Here is a 26,235-nt window from a genome sequence, read left to right as displayed (position 1 = left end):
CCTAACCGTGGTTTTTTTTTCATTCTTTATACCGTCATAGTGTCATCCTAATTGTTACGAGTATACTACTATCTCTTTATCAACCAGTGTACAGTGCGGTAGTTCACGGCTGTGGCTACCTCTGTGTCGGCACACGGCAGGCAGTCCGTCCGACCAGAATTGTATTATTTATTATTATATACCTACCACCTAACCGTGGTTTTTTTTTCATTCTTTATACCGTCATAGTGTCATCCTAATTGTTACGAGTATACTACTATCTCTTTATCAACCAGTGTACAGTGCGGTAGTTCACGGCTGTGGCTACCTCTGTGTCGGCACACGGCAGGCAGTCCGTCCGACCAGAATTGTATTATTTATTATTATATACCTACCACCTAACCGTGGTTTTTTTTTCATTCTTTATACCGTCATAGTGTCATCCTAATTGTTACGAGTATACTACTATCTCTTTATCAACCAGTGTACAGTGCGGTAGTTCACGGCTGTGGCTACCTCTGTGTCGGCAGTCGGCAGGCAGTCCGTCCATCCATAATTGTATTATTATTATAATATATACCACCTAACCGTGGTTTTTTTTTCATTCTTTATACCGTCATAGTGTCATACTAGTTGTTACGAGTATACTACTATCTCTTTATCAACCAGTGTACAGTGCGGTAGTTCACGGCTGTGGCTACCTCTGTGTCGGCAGTCGGCAGGCAGTCCGTCCATCCATAATTGTATTATTATTATAATATATACCACCTAACTGTGGTTTTTTTTGCATTCTTTATACCGTCGTCATAGTGTCATACTAGTTGTTACGAGTATACTACTATCTCTTTATCAACCAGTGTACAGTGCGGTAGTTCACGGCTGTGGCTACCTCTGTGTCGGCAGTCGGCAGGCAGTCCGTCCATCCATAATTGTATTATTATTATAATATATACCACCTAACCGTGGTTTTTTTTTCATTCTTTATACCGTCGTCATAGTGTCATACTAGTTGTTACGAGTATACTACTATCTCTTTATCAACCAGTGTACAGTGCGGTAGTTCACGGCTGTGGCTACCTCTGTGTCGGCAGTCGGCAGGCAGTCCGTCCATCCATAATTGTATTATTATTATAATATATACCACCTAACCGTGGTTTTTTTTTCATTCTTTATACCGTCGTCATAGTGTCATACTAGTTGTTACGAGTATACTACTATCTCTTTATCAACCAGTGTACAGTGCGGTAGTTCACGGCTGTGGCTACCTCTGTGTCGGCAGTCGGCAGGCAGTCCGTCCATCCATAATTGTATTATTATTATAATATATACCACCTAACCGTGGTTTTTTTATACCACCTAACCGTGGCAGTCCGTCCATAATTGTATACTAGTATCCAATCCATCCATCTCCATTGTTTACCTGAGGTGCCTTTTAGTTCTGCCTATAAAATATGGAGAACAAAAAAGTTGAGGTTCCAAAATTAGGGAAAGATCAAGATCCACTTCCACCTCGTGCTGAAGCTGCTGCCACTAGTCATGGCCGAGACGATGAAATGCCAGCAACGTCGTCTGCCAAGGCCGATGCCCAATGTCATAGTACAGAGCATGTCAAATCCAAAACACCAAATATCAGAAAAAAAAGGACTCCAAAACCTAAAATAAAATTGTCGGAGGAGAAGCGTAAACTTGCCAATATGCCATTTACCACACGGAGTGGCAAGGAACGGCTGAGGCCCTGGCCTATGTTCATGGCTAGTGGTTCAGCTTCACATGAGGATGGAAGCACTCAGCCTCTCGCTAGAAAACTGAAAAGACTCAAGCTGGCAAAAGCACCGCAAAGAACTGTGCGTTCTTTGAAATCCCAAATCCACAAGGAGAGTCCAATTGTGTCGTTTGCGATGCCTGACCTTCCCAACACTGGACGTGAAGAGCATGCGCCTTCCACTATTTGCATGCCCCCTGCAAGTGCTGGAAGGAGCACCCGCAGTCCAGTTCCTGATAGTCAGATTGAAGATGTCAGTGTTGAAGTACACCAGGATGAGGAGGATATGGGTGTTGCTGGCGCTGGGGAGGAAATTGACCAGGAGGATTCTGATGGTGAGGTGGTTTGTTTAAGTCAGGCACCCGGGGAGACACCTGTTGTCCGTGGGAGGAATATGGCCGTTGACATGCCAGGTGAAAATACCAAAAAAATCAGCTCTTCGGTGTGGAGGTATTTCACCAGAAATGCGGACAACAGGTGTCAAGCCGTGTGTTCCCTTTGTCAAGCTGTAATAAGTAGGGGTAAGGACGTTAACCACCTCGGAACATCCTCCCTTATACGTCACCTGCAGCGCATTCATAATAAGTCAGTGACAAGTTCAAAAACTTTGGGTGACAGCGGAAGCAGTCCACTGACCAGTAAATCCCTTCCTCTTGTAACCAAGCTCACGCAAACCACCCCACCAACTCCCTCAGTGTCAATTTCCTCCTTCCCCAGGAATGCCAATAGTCCTGCAGGCCATGTCACTGGCAAGTCTGACGAGTCCTCTCCTGCCTGGGATTCCTCCGATGCATCCTTGCGTGTAACGCCTACTGCTGCTGGCGCTGCTGTTGTTGCCGCTGGGAGTCGATGGTCATCCCAGAGGGGAAGTCGTAAGCCCACTTGTACTACTTCCAGTAAGCAATTGACTGTTCAACAGTCCTTTGCGAGGAAGATGAAATATCACAGCAGTCATCCTACTGCAAAGCGGATAACTGAGTCCTTGACAACTATGTTGGTGTTAGACGTGCGTCCGGTATCCGCCGTTAGTTCACAGGGAACTAGACAATTTATTGAGGCAGTGTGCCCCCGTTACCAAATACCATCTAGGTTCCACTTCTCTAGGCAGGCGATACCGAGAATGTACACGGACGTCAGAAAAAGACTCACCAGTGTCCTAAAAAATGCAGTTGTACCCAATGTCCACTTAACCACGGACATGTGGACAAGTGGAGCAGGGCAGGGTCAGGACTATATGACTGTGACAGCCCACTGGGTAGATGTATGGACTCCCGCCGCAAGAACAGCAGCGGCGGCACCAGTAGCAGCATCTCGCAAACGCCAACTCGTTCCTAGGCAGGCTACGCTTTGTATCACCGCTTTCCAGAATACGCACACAGCTGAAAACCTCTTACGGCAACTGAGGAAGATCATCGCGGAATGGCTTACCCCAATTGGACTCTCCTGTGGATTTGTGGCATCGGACAACGCCAGCAATATTGTGTGTGCATTAAATATGGGCAAATTCCAGCACGTCCCATGTTTTGCACATACCTTGAATTTGGTGGTGCAGAATTTTTTAAAAAACGACAGGGGCGTGCAAGAGATGCTGTCGGTGGCCAGAAAAATTGCGGGACACTTTCGGCGTACAGGCACCACGTACAGAAGACTGGAGCACCACCAAAAACTACTGAACCTGCCCTGCCATCATCTGAAGCAAGAAGTGGTAACGAGGTGGAATTCAACCCTCTATATGCTTCAGAGGTTGGAGGAGCAGCAAAAGGCCATTCAAGCCTATACAATTGAGCACGATATAGGAGATGGAATGCACCTGTCTCAAGCGCAGTGGAGAATGATTTCAACGTTGTGCAAGGTTCTGATGCCCTTTGAACTTGCCACACGTGAAGTCAGTTCAGACACTGCCAGCCTGAGTCAGGTCATTCCCCTCATCAGGCTTTTGCAGAAGAAGCTGGAGGCATTGAAGAAGGAGCTAACACGGAGCGATTCCGCTAGGCATGTGGGACTTGTGGATGCAGCCCTTAATTCGCTTAACAAGGATTCACGGGTGGTCAATCTGTTGAAATCAGAGCACTACATTTTGGCCACCGTGCTCGATCCTAGATTTAAAGCCTACCTTGGATCTCTCTTTCCGGCAGACACAGGTCTGCTGGGGTTGAAAGACCTGCTGGTGACAAAATTGTCAAGTCAAGCGGAACGCGACCTGTCAACATCTCCTCCTTCACATTCTCCCGCAACTGGGGGTGCGAGGAAAAGGCTCAGAATTCCGAGCCCACCCGCTGGCGGTGATGCAGGGCAGTCTGGAGCGACTGCTGATGCTGACATCTGGTCCGGACTGAAGGACCTGACAACGATTACGGACATGTCGTCTACTGTCACTGCATATGATTCTCTCAACATTGATAGAATGGTGGAGGATTATATGAGTGACCGCATCCAAGTAGGCACGTCACACAGTCCGTACTTATACTGGCAGGAAAAAGAGGCAATTTGGAGGCCCTTGCACAAACTGGCTTTATTCTACCTAAGTTGCCCTCCCACAAGTGTGTACTCCGAAAGAGTGTTTAGTGCCGCCGCTCACCTTGTCAGCAATCGGCGTACGAGGTTACATCCAGAAAATGTGGAGAAGATGATGTTCATTAAAATGAATTATAATCAATTCCTCCGCGGAGACATTGACCAGCAGCAATTGCCTCCACAAAGTACACAGGGAGCTGAGATGGTGGATTCCAGTGGGGACGAATTGATAATCTGTGAGGAGGGGGATGTACACGGTGATATATCGGAGGGTGAAGATGAGGTGGACATCTTGCCTCTGTAGAGCCAGTTTGTGCAAGGAGAGATTAATTGCTTCTTTTTTGGGGGGGGTCCAAACCAACCCGTCATATCAGTCACAGTCGTGTGGCAGACCCTGTCACTGAAATGATGGGTTGGTTAAAGTGTGCATGTCCTGTTTTGTTTATACAACATAAGGGTGGGTGGGAGGGCCCAAGGATAATTCCATCTTGCACCTCTTTTTTCTTTTCTTTTTCTTTGCATCATGTGCTGATTGGGGAGGGTTTTTTGGAAGGGACATCCTGCGTGACACTGCAGTGCCACTCCTAGATGGGCCCGGTGTTTGTGTCGGCCACTAGGGTCGCTAATCTTACTCACACAGCTACCTCATTGCGCCTCTTTTTTTCTTTGCGTCATGTGCTGTTTGGGGAGGGTTTTTTGGAAGGGACATCCTGCGTGACACTGCAGTGCCACTCCTAGATGTGCCCGGTGTTTGTGTCGGCCACTAGGGTCGCTAATCTTACTCACACAGTCAGCTACCTCATTGCGCCTCTTTTTTTCTTTGCGTCATGTGCTGTTTGGGGAGGGTTTTTTGGAAGGGCCATCCTGCGTGACACTGCAGTGCCACTCCTAGATGGGCCCGGTGTTTGTGTCGGCCACTAGGGTCGCTTATCTTACTCACACAGTGACCTCGGTGCAAATTTTAGGACTAAAAATAATATTGTGAGGTGTGATGTGTTCAGAATAGGCTGAAAATGAGTGTAAATTATGTTTTTTGAGGTTAATAATACTTTGGGATCAAAATTACCCCCAAATTCTATGATTTAAGCTGTTTTTTAGGGTTTTTTGAAAAAAACACCCGAATCCAAAACACACCCGAATCCGACAAAAAAAATTCGGTGAGGTTTTGCCAAAACGCGGTCGAACCCAAAACACGGCCGCGGAACCGAACCCAAAACCAAAACACAAAACCCGAAAAATTTCCGGCGCTCATCTCTACAAATCACAATCAGTCTGAACAGGTTCCATGTTCAAAGGTTCATTCAAGTATTTGGTCTGACTGTACGAAGCCAAATCACATAGTGTAGTGTACTGGTTTTCAAATCATCAAAGTAGTTTTGTAGGGCAGGTCATCAAAGGAACTTTGTTGGGCAGGGCTGCTCTTTTTTTTACAGGTGCAGATAAAAATATTTTTACATTTCCATAAAATTATCAAGCAATATGTTAATCACTTTTTGAATGTTAGCACATTGAAGGCAGACTTTGGTTCCACATCTCATCCTTTAAAATGTTTCCAAAAATCCAGATTACAATGAAGTGGTCTCAGGCTAATATAATTGGCCCTCATTCCGAGTTGATCGCTCGCAAGGCGAATTTAGCAGAGTTGCTCACGCTAAGCCTACGCCTACTGGGAGTGTATCTTAGCTTCTTAAATTTGCGACCGATGTATTCGCAATATTGCGATTACAAACTACTTAGCAGTTTCAGAGTAGCTTCAGACTTACTCTGCATCTGCGTTCAGTTCAGTGCTTGTCGTTCCTGGTTTGACGTCATAAACACACCCAGCGTTCGCCCAGACACTCCCCCGTTTCTCCGGCCACTCCTGCGTTTTTTCCGGAAACGGTAGCGTTTTTATCCACACGCCCCGAAAACGCCGTGTTTCCGCCCAGTAACACCCATTTCCTGTCAATCACACTACGTTCGCCAGAGCGAAGAAAAAGCCGTGAGTAAAAATACTATCTTCATTGTAAAATTACTTGGCGCAGTCGCAGTGCGAATATTGCGCATGCGTACTAAGCGGAATTTCACTGCGATGCGAAGAAAATTACCGAGCGAACGACTCGGAATGAGGGCCATAGTGTAGTGTAATACCTTCGCCTCTTGGATCAGCCTTACGTTAGCTTAGACTCCTGTACTAGGTTTGGGAAAGCAGGGCATGTGACAGGACATGTGACAAGCCCAGCAGAGAGGTGTGTGTGTGTGTGTGTGTGGTGGGGAAAAGGGGGAGTTGGGACGGGGTGTTTGTGTGTGGGGGTGGGACAGGGGGGTCAGGTTGGGGTGTTTGGCACCAGTAACATTATCAGAAGTACTATCAGGGCCAGCAACACAATCCTCCATCCCAGACTCTGCTTTATGCTGCACTGCCCCTTTCCAGCCCTTCTTCTGCCTTCCCTGGTCTCCCCTTCCCAGCTTCACTGCCCTTCTCCTGCCTCCCCTGCTCTCCCCCTCCGCAGCCTTTCTCCTGCCTCCCCGATCTCTACCTCCACAGTCCTTCTCCAGCAACCCCCTGGTCTCCCCCTCCATAGCCCCTCTCTTGCCTCCGCCAGTCTCCCCCTCCTCAGCCCCTCTCCTGCCCCCCCAGTCGGCCTCCCTTCCACAGACCTTCTCCTGCCTCTGCCAGTCTCCACCTCCACAGCCATTCTTCTGCCTCTCCAAGTCTCCCCCTCCTCAGCCCTTCTCCTGTCTCCCCGGTCTCCCATCCGCAGTCCTTCTCCTGCCTCCATCAGTCTTCCCCTCCACATCCATTCTCCTGCCTCTCCTGGGCAGCACTGCTCTATGGCCTGGTGCCAGCGTAATCCATTGTGTGTCACAAGCTCATAACTAAAGTGTGGGTTGCACACCAAAACGGCTGTTGAGCCGGACACATGTATTTACTGCAGGAGGACCTGTGTATTCACTGCTAATGGATAAGTAGCAATATGTTTTTATGCCCTTTGCTTACAACTTGATCGTCATTGGTCTTCTGCTTCTATGTTTTGCACAATGCACTTTGTGAAGGAATATCCTGCTTTTGGGGGTAATTCCAAGTTGATCGCAGCAGGAATTCTGTTAGCAATTGGGCAAAACCATGTGCACTGCAGGGGAGGCAGATATAACATGTGCAGAGAGAGTTAGATTTGGGTGTGGTGTGTTCAATCTGCAATCTAATTTGCAGTGTAAAAATAAAGCAGCCAGTATTTACCCTGCATAGAAATAAAATAACCCACCCAAATCTAACTCTCTCTGCAAATGTTATATCTGTCCCCCCTGCAGTGCACATGGTTTTGCCCAACTGCTAAAAAATGTCCTGCTGCGATCAACTTGGAATTACCCCCTTTGTTCTATGAAATCTACATAAAATTTATATTGGATGCTGCGGCCTTCTTTTTATTTTTTATTTTCTACATTTATAAGGCTTTGCACTCCAGAATGTTGGCTATTGAAGTGGGTGCCACTCGTCTCATGCTCTCTCTCTCTATACATATATATATATATATATATATATATATATGTATTATTATTATTAGTAGTAGTAGCATCTACTAGATGCAACTTTTGGACACAGAACACAGGAGGGGACATCGTACACTAAGTCTGAATAAGCTATCTGCGGTGGTGCCGAGCTTTTCAGCCCGAGACCTGCTTTGTTCTACAGTTAGCCCACCATAGCCCACAGGTGAGAGACTGATGTACTACTTTTAGAGATGAACCCCATGCACTGTCACTTTATTTATATTACTGTGACATACAGGGCCGGTGCAAGGTTCTCGGCACCCTAAGCAAAACTTCTGCCTACTGCCCCTTTTCCCTACCTGATCTTCAGGAGAAAGGCATACTGCTGCTCACCCCCACCCCGTCTGTTGTATGGCTGCTCCCTTCTCCCCAGTCTGTGTGGGCTCCTGCTGCCCCCCCCCCCCCCCACTCTTTTAAATATCGTCTGTTCTATCCCCTCCGCCATCTGTGTGCATGCCAACTGCTCTTCTCCCCCCCCCCTTCCCCCTCTTTTCTTATTAAATGCAGAGAGTGCACTGTGCAGCCACCTTACCTGCAGGCTGCGATGAGGAGTTGGGACTGAGTAGTCTGTGAAAGAGCCTGGAATGAAGAGCAGCACCTCATGTCACCCCCTGCCAGGACTCCAGGAGCTGTCAAAGTTACTGCCTGTGCCAGGTGGCGCTGGATGCTGCAATACAGGAGCTTGGCAGTCGCGGCTACTGTAGATACGAGTGCCAGGGAGATTGCGGCGGCTATGAGATGTAGGACCACACTACCTTTTTCATGCAGCTGTAGCAGACCGCCCCTTCAGGTCCCGGCGCCCCTAGGCAGCTGCCTAAAGCTGCCTAGTGGAAGCTCCGGCCCTGGTGACATACAGTATAAGACTGCACTGTGTCACTTTACCTATTGTTATCAGCTGCTATTGTGTGGAACTGCACATGGTAGAAGTTTGCACTATTGCACTTTACCATTTTTTTGTTTAACTATTTTTGGTCTTGTTTGATCATGGTATATGTAAAAAAAGAAAAATTTGTTTAAATATATCAAGGATCAAGGTATTTATCTTTGAGACATCTAAGAGGTACAAGCGCCAACATATATAACTGAATTGTTTTATTTTGCATTTTAAGGGGAATTTTAGTGCTCATTCCCAAAAGGCATATATGAGGCAGCTCTGTATTCTCCCCACTGAGCGGTAAATGGTGTATAAACATATTTCAAACTGCGTGGAGTCACAGGGCTTATAAATGCACGTGAACAAAGCACACTAGGGTAAAGCACACCAAACAGAACAAACAATAGAACTTAACAATATTTCTCTGACGTCCTAAGTGGATGCTGGGACTCCGTAAGGACCATGGGGAATAGCGGCTCCGCAGGAGACTGGGCACAACTAAAAGAAAGCTTTTGGTCTAACTGGTGTGCACTGGCTCCTCCCTCTATGACCCTCCTCCAGACTTCAGTTAGAATCTTGTGCCCGGCTGAGCTGGATGCACACTAGGGGCTCTCCTGAGCTCCTAGAAAAGAAAGTATATTTTAGGTTTTTTATTTTCAGTGAGATCTGCTGGCAACAGACTCACTGCTACGAGGGACTAAGGGGAGAAGAAGCGAACCTACCTGATTGGAGATAGTTTGGGCTTCTTAGGCTACTGGACACCATTAGCTCCAGAGGGATCGAACACAGGACCCGACCTCGATCGTTCGGTCCCGGAGCCGCGCCGCCGTCCCCCTTACAGAGCCAGAAGCATGAAGATGGTCCTGAAAATCGGCGGCAGAATACTTCGGTCTTCAACAAGGTAGCGCACAGCACTGCAGCTGTGCGCCATTGCTCCTCATGCACACCTCACACTCCGGTCACTGATGGGTGCAGGGCGCTGGGGGGGGGCGCCCTGAGCAGCAATATTCATACCTTGGCTGGCAAAAAATCACAATATATAGTCCCAGAGGCTATATATGTGATAAATACCCCTGCCAGAATCCATAAAAAAAGCGGGGGAAAAGCCAGCCGAAAAAGGGGCGGGGCTATCTCCCTCAGCACACTGGCGCCATTTTTCCCTCACAGCTCCGCTGGAAGGATCGCTCCCTGGCTCTCCCCTGCAGTTTCAAGCACGCACAAAAGGGTAAAAAAGAGAGGGGGGGCACTAAATTTAGGCGCAGCAATATATATATATAAGCAGCTATAAGGGAAAACACTCAGTTATAGTGTTAATCCCTGTGTTATATAGCGCTTTGGTGTGTGCTGGCATACTCTCTCTCTGTCTCCCCAAAGGGCTTTGTGGGGTCCTGTCCTCTGTCAGAGCATTCCCTGTGTGTGTGCGGTGTGTCGGTACGGCGGTGTCGACATGTTTGATGAGGAGGCTTACGTGGAGGCGGAGCAGATGCCGATAAATGTAATGTCACCCCCTGCGGGGTCGACACCTGAGTGGATGGTTATGTGGAAGGAATTACGCGACAGTGTCGACTCCTTACATAAAAGGTTTGACGACATACCAAATGTGGGACAGCCGGCTTCTCAGCCTGTGCCTGCCCAGGCGTCTCAAAAGCCATCAGGGGCTCTAAAACGCCCGCTACCTCAGATGGCAGACACAGATGTCGACAAGGATACTGACTCCAGTGTCGACGACGATGAGACTAATGTAACTTCCAATAGGGCCACACGTTACATGATTGAGGCAATGAAAAATGTGTTGCATATTTCTGATGTTACCCCAGGTACCACAAAAAAGGGTATTATGTTTGGAGAGAAAAAACTACCAGTAGTTTTTCCTCCATCTGAGGAATTAAATGAAGTGTGTGAAGAAGCGTGGGCTTCCCCCGATAAGAAACTGGTAATTTCTAAAAGGTTACTAATGACGTACCCTTTCCCGCCAGAGGATAGGTCACGTTGGGAAACATCCCCTAGGGTGGATAAAGCGCTCACACGCTTGTCAAAGAAGGTGGCACTACCGTCTCCGGATACGGCCGCCCTAAAGGAACCTGCTGATAGAAAGCAGGAGGCTATCCTGAAGTCTGTATATACACACACAGGTATTATACTGAGACCAGCTATTGCTTCAGCATGGATGTGCAGTGCTGCAGCTGCGTGGTCAGATTCCCTGTCGGAAAATATTGATACCCTAGACAGGGACACTATATTGCTAACCGTAGAGCATATTAAAGACGCAGTCTTATACATGAGAGATGCACAGAGGGATATTTGCCGGCTGGCATCTAAAATAAGTGCAATGTCCATTTCTGCCAGGAGAGGGTTATGGACTCGGCAGTGGACAGGTGATGCAGATTCTAAAAGGCACATGGAAGTTTTGCCTTATAAGGGTAAGGAGTTGTTCGGGGATGGTCTCTCGGACCTCGTTTCCACAGCAACAGCTGGGAAGTCTACATTTTTACCCCATGTTCCCTCACAGCCAAAGAAAGCACCGTATTATCAGGTACAGTCCTTTCGGCCCCATAAGGGCAAGCGGGTTAAAGGCGCGTCCTTTCTGCCCAGAGGCAGAGGTAGAGGGAAAAAGCTGCAGCATACAGCCAGTTCCCAGGAGCAAAAGTCCTCCCCCGCTTCCTCCAAGTCCAGCGCATGACGCTGGGGCTCCACAGGCGGAGCCAGGTACGGTGGGGGCCCGTCTCAAAAATTTCAGCAATCAGTGGGCTCGCTCACGGGTGGATCCCTGGATCCTTCAAGTAGTATCTCAGGGGTACTGGAATTCGAGACGTCTCCCCCCCGCCGTTTCCTCAAACCTGCCTTGCCAACAACTCCCTCAGGCAGAGAGGCAGTGTTAGAGGCAATTCACAAGCTGTATTCCCAGCAGGTGATAGTCAAAGTGCCCCTACTTCAACAAGGACGGGGTTACTATTCCACAATGTTTGTGGTACCGAAACCGGACGGTTCGGTGAGACCCATTTTAAATTTGAAATCCTTGAACACATATATAAAAAAATTCAAGTTCAAGATGGAATCGCTCAGGGCAGTTTTTGCAAGCCTGGACGAGGGGGATTACATGGTATCACTGGACATCAAGGATGCTTACCTGCATGTCCCCATTTACCATCCTCACCAGGAGTACCTCAGATTTGTGGTACAGGATTGTCATTACCAATTCCAGACGTTGCCGTTTGGTCTGTCCACGGCTCCGAGGGTATTTACCAAGGTAATGGCCGAAATGATGATACTCCTTCGAAAGAAGGGAGTTTTAATTATCCCGTACTTGGACGATCTCCTGATAAAGGCGAGGTCCAGGGAGCAGTTGTTGGCCGGGGTAGCACTATCTCGGGAGGTGCTACAACAGCACGGCTGGATTCTAAATATTCCAAAGTCACAGCTGGTCCCTACGACACGTCTACTGTTCCTGGGGATGGTTCTGGACACAGAACAGAAAAAAGAGTTTCTCCCGGAGGAGAAGGCCAAGGAGCTGTCATCTCTAGTCAGAGGCCTCCTAAAACCAAAACAGGTGTCGGTGCATCACTGCACGCGGATCCTGGGAAAGATGGTAGCTTCCTACGAAGCAATTCCATTCGGCAGGTTCCATGCAAGGACCTTTCAGTGGGACCTGTTGGACAAGTGGTTCGGATCGCATCTTCAGATGCATCGGATGATAACCCTGTCTCCAAGGACCAGGGTGTCTCTGCTGTGGTGGCTGCAAAGTGCTCATCTTCAAGAGGGCCGCAGATTCGGCATACAGGACTGGGTCCTGGTGACCACGGATGCCAGCCTTCGAGGCTGGGGGGCAGTCACACAGGGAAGAAACTTCCAAGGACTATGGTCAAGTCAGGAGACTTCCCTACACATAAATATTCTGGAACTGAGGGCCATTTTCAATGCCCTAAGTCAAGCAAAACCCCTGCTTCAAAACCAGCCGGTACTGATTCAGTCAGACAACATCACGGCAGTCGCCCATGTAAACCGACAGGGCGGCACAAGAAGCAGGACGGCGATGGCAGAAGCCACAAGGATTCTCCGATGGGCGGAAAATCACGTGTTAGCACTGTCAGCAGTGTTCATTCCGGGAGTGGACAACTGGGAAGCAGACTTCCTCAGCAGACACGACCTCCACCCGGGAGAGTGGGGACTTCATCCGGAAGTCTTCCAACTGATTGTAAACCGTTGGGAAAAGCCACAGGTGGACATGATGGCGTCCCGCCTAAACAAAAAGCTAGAAAGATATTGCGCCAGGTCGAGAGACCCTCAGGCGATAGCTGTGGACGCTCTAGTGACACCGTGGGTGTACCGGTCGGTTTATGTGTTCCCTCCTCTTCCTCTCATACCAAAGGTACTGAGGATAATAAGGAGAAGAGGATTAAGAACTATACTCATTGTTCCGGATTGGCCAAGAAGAGCTTGGTACCAGGAACTTCAAGAAATGATCTCAGCGGACCCATGGCCTCTGCCGCTCAGACAGGACCTGCTGCAGCAGGGGCCCTGTCTGTTCCAAGACTTACCGCGGCTGCGTTTGATGGCATGGCGGTTGAACACCGGATCCTGAAGGAAAAGGGCATTTCGGAGGAAGTCATTCCTACGCTGATTAAAGCTAGGAAAGAAGTGACCGCAAACCATTATCACCGCATTTGGCGAAAATATGTTGCGTGGTGTGAGGCCAGGAAGGCCCCAACGGAGGAATTTCAGCTGGGCCGTTTTCTGCACTTCCTACAGTCAGGGGTGACTATGGGCCTCAAATTGGGTTCCATTAAGGTCCAGATTTCGGCTCTATCGATTTTCTTCCAGAGAGAACTGGCTTCACTACCTGAAGTTCAGACTTTTGTTAAGGGAGTGCTGCATATTCAGCCCCCTTTTGTGCCTTCAGTGGCACCTTGGGATCTCAACGTGGTGTTGGATTTCCTAAAGTCACATTGGTTTGAGCCACTTAAAACCGTGGAATTAAAATATCTCACGTGGAAAGTGGTCATGTTGTTGGCCTTGGCTTCGGCCAGGCGTGTATCAGAATTGGCGGCTTTGTCATGTAAAAGCCCTTATCTGATTTTCCATATGGATAGGGCAGAATTGAGGACTCGTCCCCAGTTTCTCCCTAAGGTGGTATCAGCTTTTCATCTGAACCAACCTATCGTGGTGCCTGCGGCTACAAAAGACTTGGAGGCTTCCAAGTTGTTGGACGTAGTCAGGGCCCTGAAAATTTATGTTTCCAGGACAGCTGGAGTCAGAAAGACTGATTCGCTATTTATCCTGTATGCGCCCAACAAGTTGGGTGCACCTGCTTCAAAGCAGACTATTGCTCGCTGGATCTGTAGTACGATTCAGCTTGCACATTCTGCGGCAGGACTGCCGCATCCTAAATCAGTGAAAGCCCATTCCACGAGGAAGGTGGGCTCTTCTTGGGCGGCTGCCCGAGGGGTCTCGGCTCTACAACTTTGCCGAGCAGCTACTTGGTCGGGGTCAAACACATTTGCTAAGTTCTACAAGTTTGACACCCTGGCTGAGGAGGACCTAGAGTTTGCCCATTCGATGCTGCAGAGTCATCCGCACTCTCCCGCCCGTTTGGGAGCTTTGGTATAATCCCCATGGTCCTTACGGAGTCCCAGCATCCACTTAGGACGTCAGAGAAAATAAGAATTTACTCACCGGTAATTCTATTTCTCGTAGTCCGTAGTGGATGCTGGGCGCCCATCCCAAGTGCGGATTGTCTGCAATACTTGTATATAGTTATTGTTTAACTAAAGGGTTATTGTTGAGCCATCTGTTGAGAGGCTCAGTTGTTGTCATACTGTTAACTGGGTAATGTATCACGAGTTATACGGTGTGATTGGTGTGGCTGGTATGAGTCTTACCCGGGATTCAAAATCCTTCCTTATTGTGTCAGCTCTTCCGGGCACAGTATCCTAACTGAAGTCTGGAGGAGGGTCATAGAGGGAGGAGCCAGTGCACACCAGTTAGACCAAAAGCTTTCTTTTAGTTGTGCCCAGTCTCCTGCGGAGCCGCTATTCCCCATGGTCCTTACGGAGTCCCAGCATCCACTACGGACTACGAGAAATAGAATTACCGGTGAGTAAATTCTTATTTTTTTTTCCTGTTTTTTTAACTTGCAGCTTGGTTCACACTGCATGGATCACATGGCTTATAGATGCATGTGAACAAAGTGCACTGAGGTCAAGAGCATTAATCAGTACCATTTACAGCAGAGTATAGCGCAGCATACAGCAGCTTGCAGAATGCCCCCTATACACTGTCACTTTATATTAGTGATGTGCACCGGACATTTTTCGGGTTTTGTGTTTTGGTTTTGGATTCGGTTCCTCGACCGTGTTTTGAATTCGGACTCGTTTTGGCAAAACCTCATCGAAATTTTTTTGTCGGATTCGGGTGTGTTTTGGATTCGGGTGTTTTTTACAAAAAACCCTAAAAAACAGATTAAATCATAGAATTTGGGGGTCATTTTGATCCCATAGTTTTATTAACCTCAATAACCATAATTTCCACTCATTTCCAGTCTATTCTGAACACCTCACACCTCACAATATTATTTTTAGTCCTAAAATTTGCACCGAGGTCGCTGGATGGCTAAGCTAAGCGACACAAGTGGCCGACACAAACACCTGGCCCATCTAGGAGTGGTACTGCAGTGTCAGACAGGATGGCACTTAAAAAAATAGTCCCCAAACAGCACATGATGCAAAGAAAAAAAGAGGCGCACCAAGGTCGCTGTGTGACTAAGCTAAGCGACACAAGTGGCCGACACAAACACCTGGCCCATCTAGGAGTGACACTGCAGTGTCAGGCAGGATGGCACTTCAAAAAAATAGTCCCCAAACAGCACATGATGCAAAGAAAAAAAGAGGCGCACCAAGGTCGCTGTGTGACTAAGCTAAGCGACACAAGTGGCCGACACAAACACCTGGCCCATCTAGGAGTGGCACTGCAGTGTCAGGCAGGATGGCACTGCAGTGTCAGGCAGGATGGCACTTCAAAAAAATAGTCCCCAAACAGCACATGATGCAAAGAAAAAAAGAGGCGCACCAAGGTCGCTGTGTGACTAAGCTAAGCGACACAAGTGGCCGACACAAACACCTGGCCCATCTAGGAGTGGCACTGCAGTGTCAGGCAGGATGGCACTTCAAAAAAATAGTCCCCAAACAGCACATGATGCAAAGAAAAAAAGAGGCGCAGCAAGGTCGCTGTGTGACTAAGCTAAGCGACACAAGTGGCCTACACAAACACCTGGCCCATCTAGGAGTGGCACTGCAGTGTCAGGCAGGATGGCACTTCAAAAAAATAGTCCCCAAACAGCACATGATGCAAAGAAAAAAAGAGGCGCACCAAGGTCGCTGTGTGACTAAGCTAAGCGACACAAGTGGCCGACACAAACACCTGGCCCATTTAGGAGTGGCACTGCAGTGTCAGGCAGGATGGCACTTCAAAAAAATAGTCCCCAAACAGCACATGATGCAAAGAAAAAAAGAGGCGCACCAAGGTCGCTGTGTGACTAAGCTAAGCGACACAAGTGGCCGACACAAACACCTGGCCCATCTAGGAGTGGCACTGCAGTGTCAGGCAGGATGGCACTTCAAAAAAATAGTCCCCAATAAGCACATGATGCAAAGAAAAAAAGAGTCGCACCAAGGTCGCTGTGTGACTAAGCTAAACGACACAAGTGGCCGACACAAACACCTGGCCCATCTAGGAGTGGCACTGCAGTGTCAGGCAGGATGGCACTTCAAAAAAATAGTCCCCAAACAGCACATGATGCAAAGAAAAAGAGGCGCACCAAGGTCGCTGTGTGACTAAGCTAAGCGACACAAGTGGCCGACACAAACACCTGGCCCATCTAGGAGTGGCACTGCAGTGTCAGGCAGGATGGCACTTCAAAAAAATAGTCCCCAAACAGCACATGATGCAAAGAAAAAAAGAGGCGCACCAAGGTCGCTGTGTGACTAAGCTAAGCGACACAAGTGGCCGACACAAACACCAGGCCCATCTAGGAGTGGCACTGCAGTGTCAGGCAGGATGGCACTTCAAAAAAATAGTCCCCAAACAGCACATGATGCAAAGAAAAAAAGAGGCGCACCAAGGTTGCTGTGTGACTAAGCTAAGCGACACAAGTGGCTGACACAAACACCTGGCCCATCTAGGAGTGGCACTGCAGTGTCAGGCAGGATGGCACTTCAAAAAAATAGTCCCCAAACAGCACATGATGCAAAGAAAAAAAGAGGCGCACCACAGGTATAGAATGTAGATGGATAGTATACTTAATGAATGACGACACAGAGGTAGGTACAGCAGTGGCCTTCCGTACTGCTATATATAGTATACTGGTGGTCACTGTGTCAGCAAACTGCAAAACTAAAATGCACCACAGGTATAGAATGTAGATGGATAGTATACTTAATGAATGACGACACAGAGGTAGGTACAGTAGTGGCCTTCCGTACTGCTATATATAGTATAATGGTGGTCAGGGCCGGATTAAGCCCTCGGGGGGCCCAGGGCACCAAAGACAGGGGGGCCCCCACCAGCAACCTCCCCCCGCAGGGGCAAACGCAGGATTGGGAAAGGGGGTTTACTTTTGATGCACGCACGTATGTTTGTGTGTGTGTGTGTGTGTATATATATATATATATATACAGTTTATAACACACACACACACACACACACACACACACACACACACACGATACATAGAACGCATATACACAAATGCACACATAGACACCCACACACCCACATACACACGAATACATACACATAAAACACATATGCACATATAGCAAAATATACACACATACATATAAACGAATAGAACATACTGTATACACAAATACATATACACACAAACACACACACATATAGAATACAAACTGTGTGCACACTTACACTCACTGAAGCCTGCCCTGAGGAAAGGGGTGAGGATGCCGCAGGACATATTGCTGCTGGGAGGGAGCCAGGGGCACAGTTCACCATTCTGACGTGATTCTACACGAATTCTCATATTAACGCCGCTATCTCTGCTCCGCCCCGTGAATTGCGACACATGGCCACGAGGGGGCGGGGCTCCGAATGCCGGCCTTAGGACCATGGCCATTGAAAAAAAAACTTTGGACCACCCCCGACCCGACCTGACCCGACCCAACCCCCCCCGCGCCGCACGCACACAAAGCAGCGGGGAGGAGAAAGACTCCCGGCTGCCGGGGAGGGAGGATTCCGCACTGCCAGCGGGCGTGTAATGTCGCGACTGCATGTGCGGCTCCCTCCTCACGGGCAGCACGGGTCAGGTACTGATGCAGGCAGCAATCTCTAGCCTCCGCTGCTGCCAGGAGAGCTGCTGCTGGCGGTGGAGGCTGGAGATTGCTGCCTGTATCAGAGCGGGACAGAGCAGCTTTGGTAGGGGGGCCCCTTATGACGGGGGGCCTGGGGTACTGACCCCCTGGGCCCCCCCCTTAATCCGGCTCTGCTGGTGGTCACTGTGTCAGCAAACTGCAAAACTAAAATGCACCACAGGTATAGAATGTAGATGGATAGTATACTTAATGAATGACAACACAGAGGTAGGTACAGCAGTGGCCTTCCGTACTGCTATATATAGTATACTGGTGGTCACTGTGTCAGCAAACTGCAAAACTAAAATGCACCACAGGTATAGAATGTAGATGGATAGTATACTTAATGAATGACGACACAGAGGTAGGTACAGCAGTGGCCTTCCGTACTGCTATATGCTAAAACCTCAGAACATAAAAATATCCAACAAAATTATTTCAACAGGTCACTGTGTCAGCAAACTGCAAAACTAAAATGCACCACAGGTATAGAATGTAGATGGATAGTATACTTAATGACAACACAGAGGTAGGTACAGCAGTGGCCTTCCGTACCGTACTGCTATATACACTGGTGGTCACTGTGTCAGCAAACTGCAAAACTAAAATGCACCACAGGTATAGAATGTAGATGGATAGTATACTTAATGAATGACGACACAGAGGTAGGTACAGCAGTGGCCTTCCGTACTGCTATATATAGTATACTGGTGGTCACTGTGTCAGCAAACTGCAAAACTAACATGCACCACAGGTATAGAATGTAGATGGATAGTATACTTAATGAATGACGACACAGAGGTAGGTACAGCAGTGGCCTTCCGTACTGCTATATATAGTATACTGGTGGTCACTGTGTCAGCAAACTGCTTAACTAAAATGCACCACAGGTATAGAATGTAGATGGATAGTATACTTAATGAATGACGACACAGAGGTAGGTACAGTAGTGGCCTTCCGTACTGCTATATATAGTATACTGGTGGTCAGGGCCGGATTAAGCCCTCGGGGGGCTCAGGGCACCAAAGACAGGGGGGCCCCCACCAGCAACCTCCCCCCGCAGGGGCAAACGCAGGATTGGGAAAGGGGGTTTCCTTTTGATGCACGCACGTATGTTTGTGTGTGTGTGTGTGTGTATATATATATATATATATATATATATATACAGTTTATAATACACACACACACACACACACACACACACACACACACACACACGATACATAGAACACATATACACAAATGCACACATACACACCCACATACACACGAATACATACACATAAAACACATATGCACATATAGCAAAATATACACACATACATATAAACGAATAGAACATACTGTATACACAAATACATATACACACAAACACACACACATATAGAATACAAACTGTGTGCACACTTACACTCACTGAAGCCTGCCCTGAGGAAAGGGGTGAGGATGCCGCAGGACATATTGCTGCTGGGAGGGAGCCAGGGGCACAGTTCACCATTCTGACGTGATTCTACACGAATTCTCATATTAACGCCGCTATCTCTGCTCCGCCCCATGAATTGCAACACACGGCCATGAGGGGGCGGGGCTCCGAATGCCGGCCTTAGGACCATGGCCATTGAAAAAAAAACTTTGGACCACCCCCGACCCGACCTGACCCGACCCAAACCCCCCCGCGCCGCACGCACACAAAGCATCAGGGAGGAGAAAGACTCCCGGCTGCCGGGGAGGGAGGATTCCGCACTGCCAGCGGGCGTGTAATGTCGCGACTGCACGTGCGGCTCCCTCCTCACGGGCAGCACGGGTCAGGTACTGATGCAGGCAGCAATCTCTAGCCTCCGCTGCTGCCAGGAGAGCTGCTGCTGGCGGTGGAGGCTGGAGATTGCTGCCTGTATCAGAGCGGGACAGAGCAGCTTTAGTAGGGGGGCCCCTTATGACGGGGGGCCCGGGGTACTGACCCCCTGGCCCCCCCCCTTAATCCGGCTCTGCTGGTGGTCACTGTGTCAGCAAACTGCAAAACTAAAATGCACCACAGGTATAGAATGTAGATGGATAGTATACTTAATGAATGACAACACAGAGGTAGGTACAGCAGTGGCCTTCCGTACTGCTATATATAGTATACTGGTGGTCACTGTGTCAGCAAACTGCAAAACTAAAATGCACCACAGGTATAGAATGTAGATGGATAGTATACTTAATGAATGACGACACAGAGGTAGGTACAGCAGTGGCCTTCCGTACTGCTATATATAGTATACTGGTGGTCACTGTGTCAGCAAACTGCAAAACTAAAATGCACCACAGGTATAGAATGTAGATGGATAGTATACTTAATGACAACACAGAGGTAGGTACAGCAGTGGCCTTCCGTACTGCTATATATAGTATACTGGTGGTCACTGTGTCAGCAAACTGCAAAACTAAAATGCACCACAGGTATAGAATGTAGATGGATAGTATACTTAATGAATGACGACACAGAGGTAGGTACAGCAGTGGCCTTCCGTACTGCTATATATAGTATACTGGTGGTCACTGTGTCAGCAAACTGCAAAACTAAAATGCACCACAGGTATAGAATGTAGATGGATAGTATACTTAATGAATGACGACACAGAGGTAGGTACAGCAGTGGCCTTCCGTACTGCTATATATAGTATACTGGTGGTCACTGTGTCAGCAAACTGCAAAACTAAAATGCACCACAGGTATAGAATGTAGATGGATAGTATACTTAATGAATGACGACACAGAGGTAGGTACAGCAGTGGCCTTCCGTACTGCTATATATAGTATACTGGTGGTCACTGTGTCAGCAAACTGCAAAACTAAAATGCACCACAGGTATAGAATGTAGATGGATAGTATACTTAATGAATGACGACACAGAGGTAGGTACAGCAGTGGCCTTCCGTACTGCTATATATAGTATACTGGTGGTCACTGTGTCAGCAAACTGCAAAACTAAAATGCACCACAGGTATAGAATGTAGATGGATAGTATACTTAATGAATGACGACACAGAGGTAGGTACAGCAGTGGCCTTCCGTACTGCTATATATAGTATACTGGTGGTCACTGTGTCAGCAAACTGCAAAACTAAAATGCACCACAGGTATAGAATGTAGATGGATAGTATACTTAATGAATGACGACACAGAGGTAGGTACAGCAGTGGCCTTCCGTACTGCTATATATAGTATACTGGTGGTCACTGTGTCAGCAAACTGCAAAACTAAAATGCACCACAGGTATAGAATGTAGATGGATAGTATACTTAATGAATGACGACACAGAGGTAGGTACAGCAGTGGCCTTCCGTACTGCTATATATAGTATACTGGTGGTCACTGTGTCAGCAAACTGCAAAACTAAAATGCACCACAGGTATAGAATGTAGATGGATAGTATACTTAATGAATGACGACACAGAGGTAGGTACAGCAGTGGCCTTCCGTACTGCTATATATAGTATACTGGTGGTCACTGTGTCAGCAAACTGCAAAACTAAAATGCACCACAGGTATAGAATGTAGATGGATAGTATACTTAATGAATGACGACACAGAGGTAGGTACAGCAGTGGCCTTCCGTACTGCTATATATAGTATACTGGTGGTCACTGTGTCAGCAAACTGCAAAACTAAAATGCACCACAGGTATAGAATGTAGATGGATAGTATACTTAATGACGACACAGAGGTAGGTACAGCAGTGGCCTTCCGTACCGTACTGCTATATATACTGGTGGTCACTGTGTCAGCAAACTGCAAAACTAAAATGCACCACAGGTATAGAATGTAGATGGATAGTATACTTAATGAATGACGACACAGAGGTAGGTACAGCAGTGGCCTTCCGTACTGCTATCTATATATAGTATACTGGTGGTCACTGTGTCAGCAAACTGCAAAACTAAAATGCACCACAGGTATAGAATGTAGATGGATAGTATACTTAATGAATGACGACACAGAGGTAGGTACAGCAGTGGCCTTCCGTACTGCTATATATAGTATACTGGTGGTCACTGTGTCAGCAAACTGCAAAACTAAAATGCACCACAGGTATAGAATGTAGATGGATAGTATACTTAATGAATGACGACACAGAGGTAGGTACAGCAGTGGCCTTCCGTACTGCTATATATAGTATACTGGTGGTCACTGTGTCAGCAAACTGCAAAACTAAAATGCACCACAGGTATAGAATGTAGATGGATAGTATACTTAATGAATGACGACACAGAGGTAGGTACAGCAGTGGCCTTCCGTACTGCTATATATAGTATACTGGTGGTCACTGTGTCAGCAAACTGCAAAACTAAAATGCACCACAGGTATAGAATGTAGATGGATAGTATACTTAATGAATGACGACACAGAGGTAGGTACAGCAGTGGCCTTCCGTACTGCTATATATAGTATACTGGTGGTCACTGTGTCAGCAAACTGCAAAACTAAAATGCACCACAGGTATAGAATGTAGATGGATAGTATACTTAATGAATGACGACACAGAGGTAGGTACAGCAGTGGCCTTCCGTACTGCTATATATAGTATACTGGTGGTCACTGTGTCAGCAAACTGCAAAACTAAAATGCACCACAGGTATAGAATGTAGATGGATAGTATACTTAATGAATGACGACACAGAGGTAGGTACAGCAGTGGCCTTCCGTACTGCTATATATAGTATACTGGTGGTCACTGTGTCAGCAAACTGCAAAACTAAAATGCACCACAGGTATAGAATGTAGATGGATAGTATACTTAATGAATGACGACACAGAGGTAGGTACAGCAGTGGCCTTCCGTACTGCTATATATAGTATACTGGTGGTCACTGTGTCAGCAAACTGCAAAACTAAAATGCACCACAGGTATAGAATGTAGATGGATAGTATACTTAATGACGACACAGAGGTAGGTACAGCAGTGGCCTTCCGTACCGTACTGCTATATATACTGGTGGTCACTGTGTCAGCAAACTGCAAAACTAAAATGCACCACAGGTATAGAATGTAGATGGATAGTATACTTAATGAATGACGACACAGAGGTAGGTACAGCAGTGGCCTTCCGTACTGCTATCTATATATAGTATACTGGTGGTCACTGTGTCAGCAAACTGCAAAACTAAAATGCACCACAGGTATAGAATGTAGATGGATAGTATACTTAATGAATGACGACACAGAGGTAGGTACAGCAGTGGCCTTCTGTACTCCTATGTATAGTATACTGGTGGTCACTGTGTCAGCAAACTGCAAAACTAAAATGCACCACAGGTATAGAATGTAGATGGATAGTATACTTAATGACGACACAGAGGTAGGTACAGCAGTGGCCTACTGTACCGTAATGCTATATATTATATACTGGTGGTCACTAGTCAGCAAAACTCTGCACTGTACTCCTCCTATATAATATTATACTGGTGGTCCCCAGTCCCCACAATAAAGCAGCACACTGAGCACAGATATGGAGTGTTTTTCAGGCAGACAACGTATACTGGTGGTCACTGTCAGCAAAACTCTGCACTGTACTCCTGCTATATAATACAGCTGCTCCCCAGTCCCCACAATTAAGCAGTGTGAGCACATATATATGCAGCACACTGAGCACAGATATGGAGCGTTTTTTTTAGGCAGAGAACGGATAACTGGTGGTCACTGATCAGCAAAACTCTGCACTGTACTCCTCCTATATACAGCTGCTCCCCAGCCCCTCCCACAATTAAGCAATAGTGCACAGCGCAATCAAGTTCAACAATAACGGAGAGGACGCCAGCCACGTCCTCTCCCTAACATTTCCAATGCACGAGTGAAAAATGGCGGCGACGCGCGGCTGCTTATATAGAATCCGAATCTCGCGAGAATCCGACGGCGGGATGATGACGTTCGGGCGCGCTCGGGTTACCCGAGCCATACGGGAGAATCCGAGTATGGCTCGGACCCGTGTAAAAAGAGTGAAGTCCGGGGGGGGGGTTCGGTTTCCGAGAAACCGAACCCGATCATCACTACTTTATATACAGCACACCCACTTATGTGTCCGGAATTTTAGCACATCCAATACAGCAGAGTATAGTGTAGCATTTAGCAGCGTGCATCACAGTGCAATGGTGCCAAGTCCTGGCCGCAGCGACTTTTTTAGTATCCAAGTCCCACAAGTATCCGACGCTGGGAAGATGATGTTCGGCCTCGAAGTGGTATCCGAGTCTAGCGGGAACATCCAAGCCATTGCTTCGGTAGACTCAGATCCCTGGTGTTTGGAGCGGTTCGTATTCCTTGGAATCCGGACCACTCATCTCTAACTAGAAGTAGATGTTCAACATGTTGTCTGCTCTGGCGTTTGTAGATGACGACATCATCTATCAGCGGTCCTCATCCACAAATAAGCTTCTTTTTACATAACCCGGTTTAGATTACCCTCGCATCTTTCAGACTGCAGCATATCAGGGTAGATATAATTATACATAGCTGATCAATGAAATACTCATGTTACAGTTGAACCAAAATAGTTCATTAGCCTTTAGTTACCTTTTGAAATACTTCAAAGTATACATTGATTACTGGACAACCTTACCTCTTACCGATTTACATAAAAGCTATGAGAGAAGGTCGTCATGAATTAGTTTAGAAAGTAGCTGTGTTGCAGAGAGCCTCTGTACATTCGTTCAACACTAGTGACCCTGACTTGTACCACAGTGGTGATTGGTGCTGGCTAGGGCCAAGTGGAGGCTGAGGTCTTTCGCTAAGCACGTGACAAGTAGTGCAGGAGGCAGTATTTGCAGCATGACCCCTACAAGAGGAGATATAGAATAATTAACCTGGGTAGCCATGGCACAGCTCCCACCTCTGCCAAAAAGTAATTGTTTCAAAATCAAAAGAATATATACTGCTGCCACAAGGTGGCCCTGTGAGACCATCAGCCTACCGGGAAACAAAACACATCTTTATGGACGGTCCGTTGTGTATATGCCTATGCCATGTGCTCAGGGCTGTTTCTAGCCAATTTGGCTCCCAGTGCAAGATTCAAAAATGTGCCCCCCCCCCATCTAAATGAAAAATGCGCCCCCCATAGATGTAAGAAACACAAAGTTGCACGCGCCGAAGGTGAGGGGCATGGCCTCACTAACATGGGCATGGTCTCACTATATTGGGCGTGGTCTCACCTGAAAAGACTACCTTACACCCCAGTTTTTGACCCTACACCAACAGACCTCTGCCACCACAGGGGAAAAAAATATTCCACCATAATAAGCCCCACACAGTAATGCCCCATGCACCATATTATGCCCCCAGCACCCTATTATGCCACACACCACAATGCCCATGATACATTATGCCCTACAGTAAAACTTCTAATAACTAATTACCTGCTTGTTGCTAAGGGTTTCATGCGCTGGGTGTCATGCTCGTTGCCATGCTCATTTCCAGGGGTTTCATGCTCTGGGATCCATGCTTGTTGCCAGGGGTTTCATGCTCTGGGACGGGTGTGATGATCATTGCCAGGGGTGTGTAATGCCCGTTGCCAGAGGTAATGCTCATTGTCAGGGCTCAGGGCTGTGAATTTCCATTATTTCTAATAAATATTTAAAATGCCAGCGTTAATAGGCGCATCTTATTACCATATCCGATAAAAGTGCGCTGAACGTTGCAACACTATATCCCTTAAGAGAAAGCAAGCAGTCGCACACATGGTATTACTCAGGTCCATCGCTCAGAGATGTATATATTTGATATTAAAAGGGTATGCATACAATATAACATATGTACAGTATATCATTAGGTATAACATGCATATATATGGTTACAGAGTTACAATTACACAAGAAGCAGTTACAGTTACAAAAGAATCAGTTACAGCCAGCATTCTTCACCATGTTGCTCAGTGCACAGTCCTCTCCATCTCTCTCCTCCTCAGCAAGCAACTAACTAACTATATCTTAGAAAAATTGCCTATATCAAAATAGTGGGAGTTAACAGTCTGTTGGTTTCGGTCTCCTTCATTTGGTCCAGAGGCCAGACCTCAACGGCTCATAGGTCAGTGTGAGGGCTTTTGTCCTGTGTTGCTGGCACATGTCTCTGCCCCCAGGGCCATGCTGTGGAGCTAGTTTCAAGTCTTCAGTTCACTTAGAATGTGGCTTCATATTCATACATTTAATCATAACTAATCATTGCAATGTGCTACAATTTACCCATAGCTA

The sequence above is a fragment of the Pseudophryne corroboree genome, chromosome 5 (genome assembly GCF_028390025.1).
Source record: "Pseudophryne corroboree isolate aPseCor3 chromosome 5, aPseCor3.hap2, whole genome shotgun sequence".
In the NCBI taxonomy this organism is placed as follows: domain Eukaryota; kingdom Metazoa; phylum Chordata; class Amphibia; order Anura; family Myobatrachidae; genus Pseudophryne; species Pseudophryne corroboree.
Note: the sequence above shows the minus strand (reverse complement) of the source record.